Below are 12084 nucleotides of genomic sequence, written 5' to 3'. Positions count from 1 at the left end.
CCATAGCACCTTGAGAGACGGTGGGGTTCCAAGCTGTTTTACAAGAGAAATGGCCCAAAAATGGAAGTCACCTCATCTGGCTCTGAATCTGAGGAGCCCCCTGCCCTCCTCTCGCCTCAGACCTCTGCAAAAGCCACTAAATTAAAGTCTCCCACTGACCCCTGCAGCCCTCGGATGATGCCTCCATCCGCTTTCCATCTAGAAACTCACCATCCTCAGTAGCTGCTGCCATTTTTTCAGGGATGGTCATCTGCTGCTAATTAAAGCACTTTGAGCTGTACCCACAAATTACCTCCGCAGCAGGATGCAACGCGTGGAGCAGGGTTTGCAGTGGAGAGGCCGAAATGGGCCCGGCTCCCCCCTGAAGTCACAGCAGGCGCGGGGGGGTCATTTTTCTCCTGGCTGATGGCGATTTTCAGACCCGCAGCTTCTGTCTGTAAGATAATGATGATAATGAAGCCCTTCTCTGCCCCCAGAAATATCCTGGCTGTGATCATGCTAAGTTTTCAGACTAAAATCCCGCCCAAAGTACAGCTTTGGGTGGACCAAAAGCATTTGATGAGTTTTCAGCGTTAACCATTTTAACAGTTAACAAATTAGGCAATAATAGCTTGTATTTAAAACTACCTTTTGTTTGGTTGCTTTTTAGTTTAAGATGGCTCAAAAGCCAATTGAAACCTCATGGTGTGCGTCACATGAAGGACATGTGAATCTAAAAGCTGTTTGGTCAACTTTTCCATTCCCTTTAAAATTTTGAAAAAACCCGCTTCTCGCTTGTTGCCAAAAAAAAAAAATGCGTTTCCAATCCTCAAACCCGCATTTGCATGAATAAGAGCGCCCCTTGCACAGCTTTGATTCTATCAGCAATGGATTTATAATTAATTAGCGTCACAAGCACTTCTGAGCTTGGCTTTTATTCCCCAGGACTCGTTGTGCAGGAGCTTGTCACTCGCTGTTACAGCGAAAGCAGCTATCGCTGAAACCGATAGCAGCATCCCGTTATTTGTCCAGCGCTGATTTCTTAATACTGTAAACTTCGCTAATCCTAAAACTCACGTACCTCCCATTCGATGGAGACTGGAGGAAGGAGATCTGTAGAAGGCTAAGGCTAGTCCCGCTCCCTACGACAGAAAAATAAATTGCTATAATCTTTCTGGCACGAAACCAGTTCCTCTCGTGCTGCTCTGCCTGGGCTGGGCTCGGGGATAACTCAAAGCCCCCGGATCCCTCTGTCCCAGGAGACTCCAGCCTCTCTGGCTATACACAGATATTTAAGCAACATAAAAAGTTTAGTATTTCAGAAATATCATCTCTGTATCTGGAGCCTGGCGGGATCTGAAAGACGCGGGTGCCGAGGAGGGGCGCTGGGCCAGGGGGTGACTCAGGGCTCATGTGCCAGCTCCTGCCAGAAAGGGAGGACAGTTTCTTTCAAAAAACAAAAACATTTTATTTTCCTTTGGCTGTTTCTGCAGATCACACTAATGAAAGTGAAATCAAACACATTTCTTATTTAATTTTTCTCTTTTGTTTTTTTTTCTTTTGTCTGTCTGCTTTTGTTCTACGCTGGGTCATAACTCCAAGCATGTGTTACACTGGTTTGTGAAATAGCAGAAGAGGTTTCCAGAATCAGGAAGAAAAAGAAAAAAAAAAAAATCAAAAACCCCCAGATTTCCTTTGTTTTTCTTTTAGTTTCCAAGCGAATAAAATATGTGCCACGTCTTATGATCCTGCAGTCATTAAGGATGCCAAGACACAGTTCATAAGAATGAGATTTTAAACATTGTGTCTGGCTTCTTTCCAGCTCAGGTAATTACATTTTTCCTCTCTAAATTCCCCTGCACTTTCAATTGGATACGTTATTATTCTCCATTCCCCAACCTAAACTGTTATGCTCTGCAATCGTCTACTCTTTTGAAAAGGTTTTGCGTTGAACGCCTGGGAACCGAACTGGCTTCTCTCTTCTGAGGTTTAATTCATTAACACAAATCACTTCCAGGCATTGAGATGATGCAGCTGTTGGTTGTTGATAAACGATCATTGGTTGATCATTAAAAGACTACCAATTATTAATTAGAATTCATAGTTTGGAGGGATATTTTAAATGCATAAACCGAGTGTTAGAAATCCAAGCACAACATAGCAGGAAAATTTACATAGAAACATCAACAAAACATCCACCCGCACACGGCGGTACTGCCTGACCGGACCTGACCTGCGCCGGGAATTTAGCCCAAACATCCCAAAATAAAAAAGAACCTCTCATTTTTCATTTGGTGTTTCTTTGTGAGCAAGGACAAGTCAAAGCCTGGAGGGACCTGATTACACTGATGGAATTACACCAGAAGAATGGACTTATGTTTATATGATAAGAATTGATTTTTATTTATTTTTTTAAAAAAAAAAAAAAGCAGTTCAAGAAGCCATAATTCTGGTGCCAGCTCTTGTTATCTTTCTTTGGGAAAAGCCTGCTGCTTCGGGGTGCTGGTTTCAGTGGTTTTCCAGCAGCCCGGAGGCTCCCCGAGCTTCTCCCACCGAGCAGGTACATCCCCAGGATGTTCTGTCTTCCCAGCCCCATCGCTCCCAGCTGCCGCAGCCCCTTCTGCTGGGCTCCCACCCACCGCCCCAGCTGACGGACACACTTCCACCAGCTGCTCTTGGAGCACAGTGCCAAGGCCCAATCCCGGTGCCAAGGACAAATCCCGGCAGTGCCGCCGGGCCATAGCACAGCCTTGTGCAAGGCACCTTCTCCTGCAGGGCCCCAGCCCCACCACACACCCTCCCCCCCCCCTCACTTCACCACTGTCTTAGCTGGAGGAACCCACAGCAATTTATTGTCGTTTAGACAGCTATTCTCACACCTGATGAGCCCTCCCCATCTGGGAAGGGGAATCAAGAAAAAACAAGGAAATACTAGGGCTGAAATGTAAACAGATTTAATAGAATAAGACTAGACAATTAACATTAATAACACTAAAGAACCAATATCGATCCCAATACCAATATAAAATACACAAGGATTAAACCCAGCCCAGTCCATCAGCAGAAGCCGCGCACTCCCGGCAGGGACAGCCAATGTGGGACACCGCGAGCGCTGCGGCTTCGGGAGGAAAGGACGGGCTCAGGGTCTGGCACCAAGGCAAGGAGTTCTCAGGGTTGCAGCCATCAAGGGAGAGAGAGAGAGAGAGAGAGAGAGAGAACTCCTCAGCAAACTTCCTGATTTATATTGAATGTGACATTCATGGTATGAAATAACCCCGTCGGCAGCTTGGGTCGAGTGCCTGGATCTCCCTCCTCCTCATCCCCACACCTGGAGAGCTCAAAAACACCGAAACCTTGAAACCTGCACACCAGAGCTGGCTATAAAGTCAACATTCTTCTGAACAGTCTTCTAAAAGTACAGTTTTCCCAAGCATTAGAAGATACTTTACTGAAAAGTAAGGTTACCGAAAGAGAAATCAGCCCTGTGTCACTCAAACCAGGACACCCGCCTGTAGCAACAAGCCCGGGTCCCAGTTTCATATAAATCAAGACCTTTTCATAAGAGCCGGGAAAGCCAGCAACTCTGTTTACGTATTCTTCTGTTGCGAGGAAATGTCAGCAGGCTTTATTAATTCCTTGTGTGCCAAAAGAAATCTCCATTCATATTTCCTTGACATCTACCGGTGTTCGTTCTTAATCAGAGGTCAAGTGTCCTTCGCGAGGGACGTGGCTGGAAAGCATAACCCACGGTTTGATGAGTGACCCAAGGCTCCCATGGGGCTGTCTCCTCTGCTGGTGTGTCCCACTTCTGCAGAGCCACCTGGGGGTCCCTGCGTTACGGAGCACAACTCCGTGGGCTCAGCCACATCCAGACAGCACACAGGCTTCTGGACCAGGACTTTTAGATACGTTATACACTAATAATTAGCTTCTCCTGTAATAGGAGGCCCCAAAGCTTGGACTGCTGAAGGCAACTACCAGTTCTTCATTAGCTCTGCAAGAACAAAAGCATTATTCCCGCTCCACTGGGAAGACAGAGACAGTTCAATATTGTTTTTCCTATCAGAAAAGGGTCTCTCTTGGCTTTTCAGTTCAGCTTTCTCTGCCCCAAACCACCGAGTAATGTCATTGCATACCATGGTACAGCCACAGCTTTCAGGTGGCTGAATTTCAGTGACGGATGAGATAATCCCTGCATACGGAGATTGTTTGGTGCTTTGAGAGATGTTTGAATAAATGACGCTCTGCAGTGTAAGACTCATTATCAATATTGCTTGGAAATATCAAAAACGTCTGAGGCCTCGGTTTAATTTGGATGTTTATCATAGGCTCCAGAGAAATGGAAAAATGTGACAATAACAAACCACCGCAGCAGTGATGCCAACCAGCTCCAAGCAGGGCTGGAGAGCTGGGGTATTGCTAAGCCACAAGGGAAGAAGATGCGGGTGCTGGGGGATCCTTCTTAAACACTTGTTCAAACGAAAGCCATGCTGGAAAGCCTGCAAGTGACAGCCTTTGGGGCTGCAGCAAGCACCCTGCTCGCCCCTGGGGCTTGGCAAGATGTATAACGAGAGTCACTGATGCGCAGGTTCCTCACGGGGCCGCTCACGTCAGTCAGCTGCAGGACTCCTGCCTGCCAAATGAGGCAGCTTTTTCTCCATGAAGGGGCAGTGGAGCAATGGACCCTTCACTGCAGAAGTTCAACCCCGTGCTCCGAATTGCCCCAGGAAAGGGAACTTTCCTCCCTCCCAGCTCAGCAGAGTTTGGAGCCTGAAGTCAGACAACAAATAGCTCCTCCAGTGAGGTTTTTTCAGAGGTATGTAAGCACCTACGCATGCAGATAGCTACCTAGTGGAACTAATTTGTTTACAACATTCGTGGCAAAATCTTAATAACCAATTTCTATATTTAGTCTAAATGCCTGTGAATATCTTGAGCTCTGTATCCCTGTGCTTACGGGCCCCATCCACTCATGTGGGGCTACGGAAAAAGGCCAGAAATAACCTGACAGCCAGCACGACCCTCCCGTGGAACCGTTGTTTCTGCTGAACAAGACCCAGAGCTGATGGTCTGCTTTGGTAGTGCTGTATGCTCATTTTTGACTCTTAATTATCAAAGGCCCGGTTCATTGCAGAATCAAGTCGACCCAGTTCACCTCAGTTACCCTCTTGTTCTCGTACTGCCCTTCCCTCCCCAGATCAAAACCCTACTCCATCCCACTCGTTTCCATTGCGATTTGCCAGACAGCTCTTGGCTGCAGGGGAAAATAAAAATCAATCTATTTTTCCACCACCTCATCCATCAGCTTCATGCTTCGCCCAGCATCAAGCTGCCGGTTGCCAAGATAAGTTCTCCAGCAGTTGGCCACCACCGAACAAGCCCACGGCCATTTGGTCCGCTGTATTTCAGAGGCTGCAATCATCTGCCTAATTGTGTTCTAGACAGGGGCACAGCAGCCAAGTTGGGGCTCCGTGTAATGAAATCGCAGTTCAGTAGGTTTCAGGACATTAATAGCATGATTAACCTGAAACAACCACGGTAACAAATTGATTATCAAGAACAATAAATCATCTTCTTACACATAAAGGTAGCCCAGGTTTTTTGTGCATTGGAAAGCCATGAGTCCGTCTGCAGGACCATAACAACCTCCAGCATAGAGCAATGCCCGGGAAAAAGCCAAGCAGCACTTGATTCAACTATTTCAGAAATGCAGAAGACAAAGGAGGAGAAGGCTGCTGGCTTTTACATCTTTAAGATTTGGACACAAGTAACACGAGAGCTTTCATCCTGATTTCCTGCCCCTCCCCATCCACTGGCCAGTCCATTTCAGAAGCCTTTGGGACTGACTCTACAGGGCCTGGAGCCTGGACAAGGTGTGGCTGCTCTGGGCATGAAGGACATGGGCAGGAGCATCGAGATACTCCAGCATCAAGCAATCCAAAGCCTGCAAGAGACATCGAGCTGCTGAGTGATGGGCTGGGGCCCCTCCTGCATCCCAAAGCCGTGAGCTCCCTGGATTTGCTCACCCAGTTTTCCGTATGCAACCCTTTGGATGCAGACTCTGGGCTATTGCCAAAGGCTCAGCCCAGCTGGATCCAGCTGCCTTCCCACCGGCAGGAGCAGGGGGCCAACAAAGCTCACTGGGCCTGCAATGTTTGATGAACCTGAAAGCATCAGATGCCCAAATCTCGCCCAATGTAAGCCCCAGCTGGAACAGGAACTCTCATTTCCTTTGAGGCACAAGTGAATAACTCCTGCGCACGGAATATAAATCATCTGCTCACATCTCCTGATCCAGAATGGAAACACTGAGTGAGGCCCGAGAAGAATGAGTCATTGTCTTGCCTTGGTGATCGTACCTTTTGTCCGGAGAGGTTCGTTAACCATCTGCTGTTGCATTGCAATACACAATATCCACATCCAAGGAGCTGGAGATGAGTGTGGCTAAGAGGGCACAAGTATGTGCAGGCTATTTATAACATCAAGGAACATTTCAGGTGGTAATTTGCAAACGCTATCCACAGGCACAGAAGCAGCAGGCGAGAAATAGCCATTTGGCTTGGGGTTAGCATCCAGAGTCCTCTGGTGCACCCAGCCACCATCTGCACTCAGGGAGGCATCAGCAGGGCTTACCTTACACCAGTCCCAGGCCAGACCAGGGCTGATTTTGCTTCCAGGCATCTCCTGGGTGCTCTCAAGTGCACTTCAACTGTAGCACCTCAGGTATTGCTGTAGCTCAGAACACAGGTGTTCACGTCCCTTCCATCGGCTGCAACCTGCACTGGAAAACAGCGGGTAACAGAGCCCTTCGCAGCCCCTCTGCCCTGGCAGACTCTCTGGTGTGTAAGGAGACACACAACTGCTCTGTGCTCCTTGTACCGAGCCTAAGAGTTGAGCAGGAATCTTCATATAGACAGAAGGGACAAGAAGTGCCAACTGCTGCTGTTAGTAAGTCAAAGCAAGTCCGGCCATCCAATTCAAATTGCTGGGCTACATCTCACTGCTTTAATTTGAGCATAATTTACTGACGGTGACAAAAATTAGATCCAAGCCAAGGAGACCAGTAAGACATCCAGGGACTGAGCCAGGGTAAGTTGGTACCACGCTGTCTGTTGACCTGTATTAATATTGGCATCAGAGGAAAGACAGCCTGTGACCCATTTGGGCTTTGAGACCCACTGGGAAATGCAGCAAGGCTCCCCTGCAGCCCATTCACTACCTCCTCCTTCCCAGGAGGAGGCTTTTATAGAGATATTTCTGGGCCAGGAGGAATCCAGAAAGAGATTGGCAGCTTGGGCATCTCAAAGCCTGTCACGCATTGCAGTGGTGGAGTCAGGACATGGAAAGACTGAGATGGCAGGTGGGAGAATTTGCCCTCTTCCAGCCTTGGCAGCAATGTTCTACAGAGATGAGGCTCACCTCTGGAAGAAGGACCAATCCCTCCTTCCCATAGCATCTTCCAGCGAGATAGCTACCAGTTCCTTAATAACTCGGCTCTGCTGCCATCCCCAGAGCTACTGGGTCACTGCAGCGCTCTTCTCCCGTCGAGGAACCTGCAGGTTAAATGGGCAAAATGTCTTGCTGCTGCTTGGACATCTGTGACGTAAAGGCCACAGCCTTGGATCCAGTTTCCCCAGCGCTGCCCTGGGAGCCCTTCCCAACGGACAGGGCTCCCTGCAGCCCCCCTTTGCTGCCAGGAACGGAGGGTGGAGGTGGAGGGAAGAGCGATCCGTTATTTTAGTCTGCCAGTGATGAGACACAGGATCCCGAGAGAGACATTACAAATTCATCTTGCAGATAATAACATGATATATGAACACAGGCAATTACTTCAAGAAGGCTGCAATCTGTTAGAGCAACGCCGGGCCATTGGCACGACAAGCAGGATCCTTGTAGTTGCAATGTAGCTCCACGTTCACCCTCAACCCGATCCAAGCCCTGACAGCAGGGATCAACAAAACCTATTGATTTCAGGGGGGTTTCGTGGCAATCCTCATTCCTGAGGCAGAATAACACTCCTATAAAGACTTCTTTGCTTACTTAGGGCTTTAAAAGCATCACTCGGGTTTTGCCAGTATGCGTGAGCTTGCTCTTTCCTCATGTAAGGCTCTTTTGTTGAATTGATCTTTTCACTCCTTTTGAAATCAATACACCTAGCCTTAGAAAGAAGATATAGTTTTGGAGTTCAGGGGCCAGTTCTGATGGCAGTGCTGGAGTACTGCTGGTTGGTTTGTATCCACCTCCGTTTGGGAATGAACAGACCGCAAAGGTTTGCATGAGTGGGAGCATCGAGGCTTTAAGAGCGTCTCCTACTGAGCCAAAGGGATTCGACCGTATTAGGTGCCTCTGATAATCCCACATTACCTTCACAAATAGATGCTGGAATGTTCAAACAATGCAAAACCAGGCTTTTAAAACCACTTGTGCATATACAGATGACACTAAGTGCCACTCGGTGAGAATCCCACTTCTGGGACTCTCAGAATAAAGTTCTAACTCCTAATCCCATACAAAGAGGTGAGCGCCTGAACCCCTTAGGGCTCGCCCACACCCCAGAGCTGTGCAGACATACCCGTGCCTAAACCAACACCCACTCTTCCCAGCACAAAAACAGCTGAGATTGCTAATTCTGCTCCAGCTACTGCCACCGAGGAGGGAAGCTCTAACAGTGGAGGCATCTTTATATAAGTAACACCACAGAATGGTACCTTATATCAGCATCACTAAACAAACAATCAGGACAAACCTCAGGGGATGGACACGCGAAATGAACCCCGAGGTGCAGAACTGGAGCAATGTGCATCCCAGCAGCTGCCTACAAATGAGGATGCTGTGCCTGGGCATCCAGAGGCAGGAATTAGGCGGGGGGGTAGAAGAATGTGCAGTTGATTCACACAGGGATAAATTTGCCACTCCTGGTCTGCAGATCCGTCATTTTTAGACTTGCATTTTACCTGCCCACGTATCTGCAGCATTTTGAAATGGTGACAGCTTGGTTTGCCACACGTTAATCCAGGGGCTGACTGACATCTGTGTACAAGCAAAGTCTGAAACACCTACGCTTTGTACCTTGCCAAAAATCAGCCGTTGCAGCCTTTCGCTTCTGTGCTCAGTAACCTTTGTGCCCCAGGCACAGTATTGGCAAGCCGTCAGCATGATAATATGAAAGTCCTAGCGTGGCAAGACTGCACTGATTCCCATATTACCAGGCAAGGGTGGATGGTTGAGTTACCCACCTCTGTTTTAGTGGGAGCTTCTGGTTGAATTTATGTAGCAAAATAGCCTAATCTCGCAGAGGTCAAGCATACATAAAAGTAAAAACTCTTCCCAGGTTGTTCACACCTTCATTGCACACATGAAGCATTAAATGAGGACCAGTCCCCCACTGGGACCTTTGGGTGCTGCTGATGTTTTAACAAAGTTATTTACTTCTGGTACTTGGCTGCAGCTTTTACATATTAATTCTCATAAGGCTTCCACAGAAAGAAAAATACTTATGAACATCCAGCAGTGCTAGAATTGACACCCTTCTAGGTCTAACCCTGTGCAAATCGCACACACAGCTTCCCTTCAGATCCTGCAGGGCACTAAACATTCATCTGATCTACGCAGCTGCCACCCCCCTACTCCCCCCAGCATTTCTGGGGGGCAGCAGACATTCGATAACAGTGGACAAACCCCCTCCCTTTCTCAGGTCCCACACTCTAATTCAGCAATTCATCCCAGGCAGTGAATTAGCTCCACACTTCCAGTCCTCCACTGCGGAGCCGTACCCCAGACCAAGGTCTAAGTGAGCCTTGAATTCCCTCCTAGCGATAAACAGAGGCAGAGCCCATCGCTAGCCCGTGCTACACAGCCTCTGCCTCCTTATATCCAACTCACATTGGTTTCATGACCCACCTCCCGATGTCACCTCAAGTAGTCCCGCTGGAGCAGTGCATCTCGAGCCTACCTGGCACCAGCAGCGCTGCTCCTGCTGTGCTACTCGCTAGGTGGGTTGTTCTGCCCAACGCAAAACACAAGAAAGTGAATTTGCAATAAAAAGGAAAAAAACATGAGGAGTTTCTCTCTGCAATCTCACTCCGCCCCTGGGTAGGACTCTGGCAGAATCCAAACTCCAGCTCCGTCTCGGCCAGCCCAGCAAGGGTTCAGGATCAGATCAAAGTTTTGCTCGTTCCTACCGCAGACGTCCTGCCCATAGCTCTGAGAAGTCTGGTCTTGCTACTGTTATTGGTGCCAAAAAATACATTTTTGATGGGTAAAACGACCCCCTCAATCCTGGCCTGGGTTTAGTGGTGTAGGAAGCCTCAACCCTGGGATGTCACTCAAGAGGAATGAGGTTTGTTTGTCTACAATGCTCCAGCAGATAAGATTTAAAATGACAGGTATGCACCTATCTGCTACCTCCATGCCCAGAATTTTATTTAATAATGGCTAACAAGCTCTCTGGTAGTCCTTATTTCAGGTGCCAGCACAGAAAGGGGGTTAGTTCCCAATTGTGTTTCTTTTCTGTGTGATTTCCACCATTTTTAATAAAGGTGTTTGTTGTCAAACCCAAACATTTCATATATATACTGCATATACGCACATACATCCCTTTCCTCCTCTCCCTGTAATTTAGGGAGCACATGTAATTTGGGGCTGACACTCAATGAATTGCATCTGGCTAAGTGAAATACCTTATGCAGTCAGCTACATATTTCATTCCAAAATGCTCAGGCTTTCCCGTTTAAATCCCTTTCCCATGAAGGATGACTGGTATTTAAACAAGCACGTAGCATTTTCTAGAGCATTTCATCCACTTTAATTAAAAACTAATATTTATAGAGCAAGGCAGATGCGCTACACAGCAAAAAGGAGATAGCAGCCTTCCCTTCTGGATTATTAGCGACTTTCTGCAGTAACTAGCACATAATCACTGTTAAACTGGAATAAGTACTATCGATTGTTATCTCTAATAGAGGATATGATTTTAAAGAACTTGCAGCACTGGCCTGTTCAAGCTCATTGTATTTATCGATTGAGACTATGAAGGCTGCAATCACATGCGAAAGCACAAGGTTATTCATCATACATCGGCTATTCAAAAGGAGCATCCGATACTGCCCGAGTGAAAGAAAATAAGCGCAACCGCTGCCATAGGACGACTTTGTCACCGTCCCATGGCTACACACTGGAGAGGTGGAGAGTCCACACACTGCTCCAGGCATTGGCCCCCAGACAGAGGTAGCGTCTCACCTCTCCTGGGGAAGCAGGAGGCCAGCAGAAGTGACACGCCAAGCCCCCCGCCCACTAGAAACATGAGAGGAGACAACATCTGTCTTCTGGTGCCCGTATAGACGCGCAGCAATCTCAGCTAATGCTGGGTAGCATTTCACCCCAACAGCTTCTTCTGAACTGAATCCAGCTGTGGAAGCGGCTGCAGGCAAACACTGAGAATACAGACTTTCTGCAAGGGACCTGTACACTCAGGATTAGGATAAGAAGGAGTTTTCTTGAGCAACACCTCACTTTTAGCTCACCTATTCTTGTCTAATAACTCCTACTGCTACTCTGTTCAGCCTCCAGAGCTTTCCACATTACACCATGGTTTACTGTTAATTACACATTACTTTTTTTTGCCATACCCTGTTGCATCTATGACCATAGGAACTGGCAACAGCATCACAGCTCCTCAGAGCATGAGGTTGCTGCTATAGCTTTGGTAGCAGCTGCCAGGGAGCAACAAAGGGGGGCTGGTGAGCAAGGGAAGGGGACCAGAGAGCAATGAGTAGGAGCCTCACCAAGGAGAGGGCAGTGCCACAGTACCTGTGCAAGAAGAAGGCAGGAGCTCCAGGGTGGCTGGCAATCCATCAATCTCCAGACAAATCTACAGCCAAGGCACAAACCCCCACACAGAGAGCACAACTTGCATAAGGGGCTGAGCTTAAATAATCTCCTGAGCCAACAGGTGAAAGCCGGCGGGTGAAGACCCCAGATGGGGCTGCCCAGGGCAATCAGGGCCAGGTGGAGCACAGGCAGGACGCTTCATCTGCACAGTCCTACTCTTCTGCTAGGGTACTTCAGGAGTTATTAAGCAAAATCAATCCTTAAAGGAGCTCCATC

The 12084-nt window shown here is 48.0% G+C and overlaps 1 long non-coding RNA gene across 1 annotated transcript; it reads right to left on the bottom strand.

Annotated features, from left to right (window-relative positions):
- Positions 1-311: 311 nt before the first annotated feature.
- LOC141751744 (uncharacterized) lies at positions 312-11871 on the bottom strand. Its single transcript, XR_012590083.1, has 3 exons — positions 11788-11871; positions 1061-1121; positions 312-434 (listed from the first exon to the last, which is right to left on the bottom strand). It is a non-coding gene; the product is annotated as an uncharacterized LOC141751744 (long non-coding RNA).
- Between the last annotated feature and the right edge of the window lie 213 nt (positions 11872-12084).

The sequence above is a fragment of the Larus michahellis genome, chromosome 15, assembly GCF_964199755.1.
Source record: "Larus michahellis chromosome 15, bLarMic1.1, whole genome shotgun sequence".
Classification (NCBI taxonomy): Eukaryota; Metazoa; Chordata; class Aves; order Charadriiformes; family Laridae; genus Larus; species Larus michahellis.
Note: the sequence above shows the minus strand (reverse complement) of the source record. Positions and strands in the feature narration are given on the sequence as shown.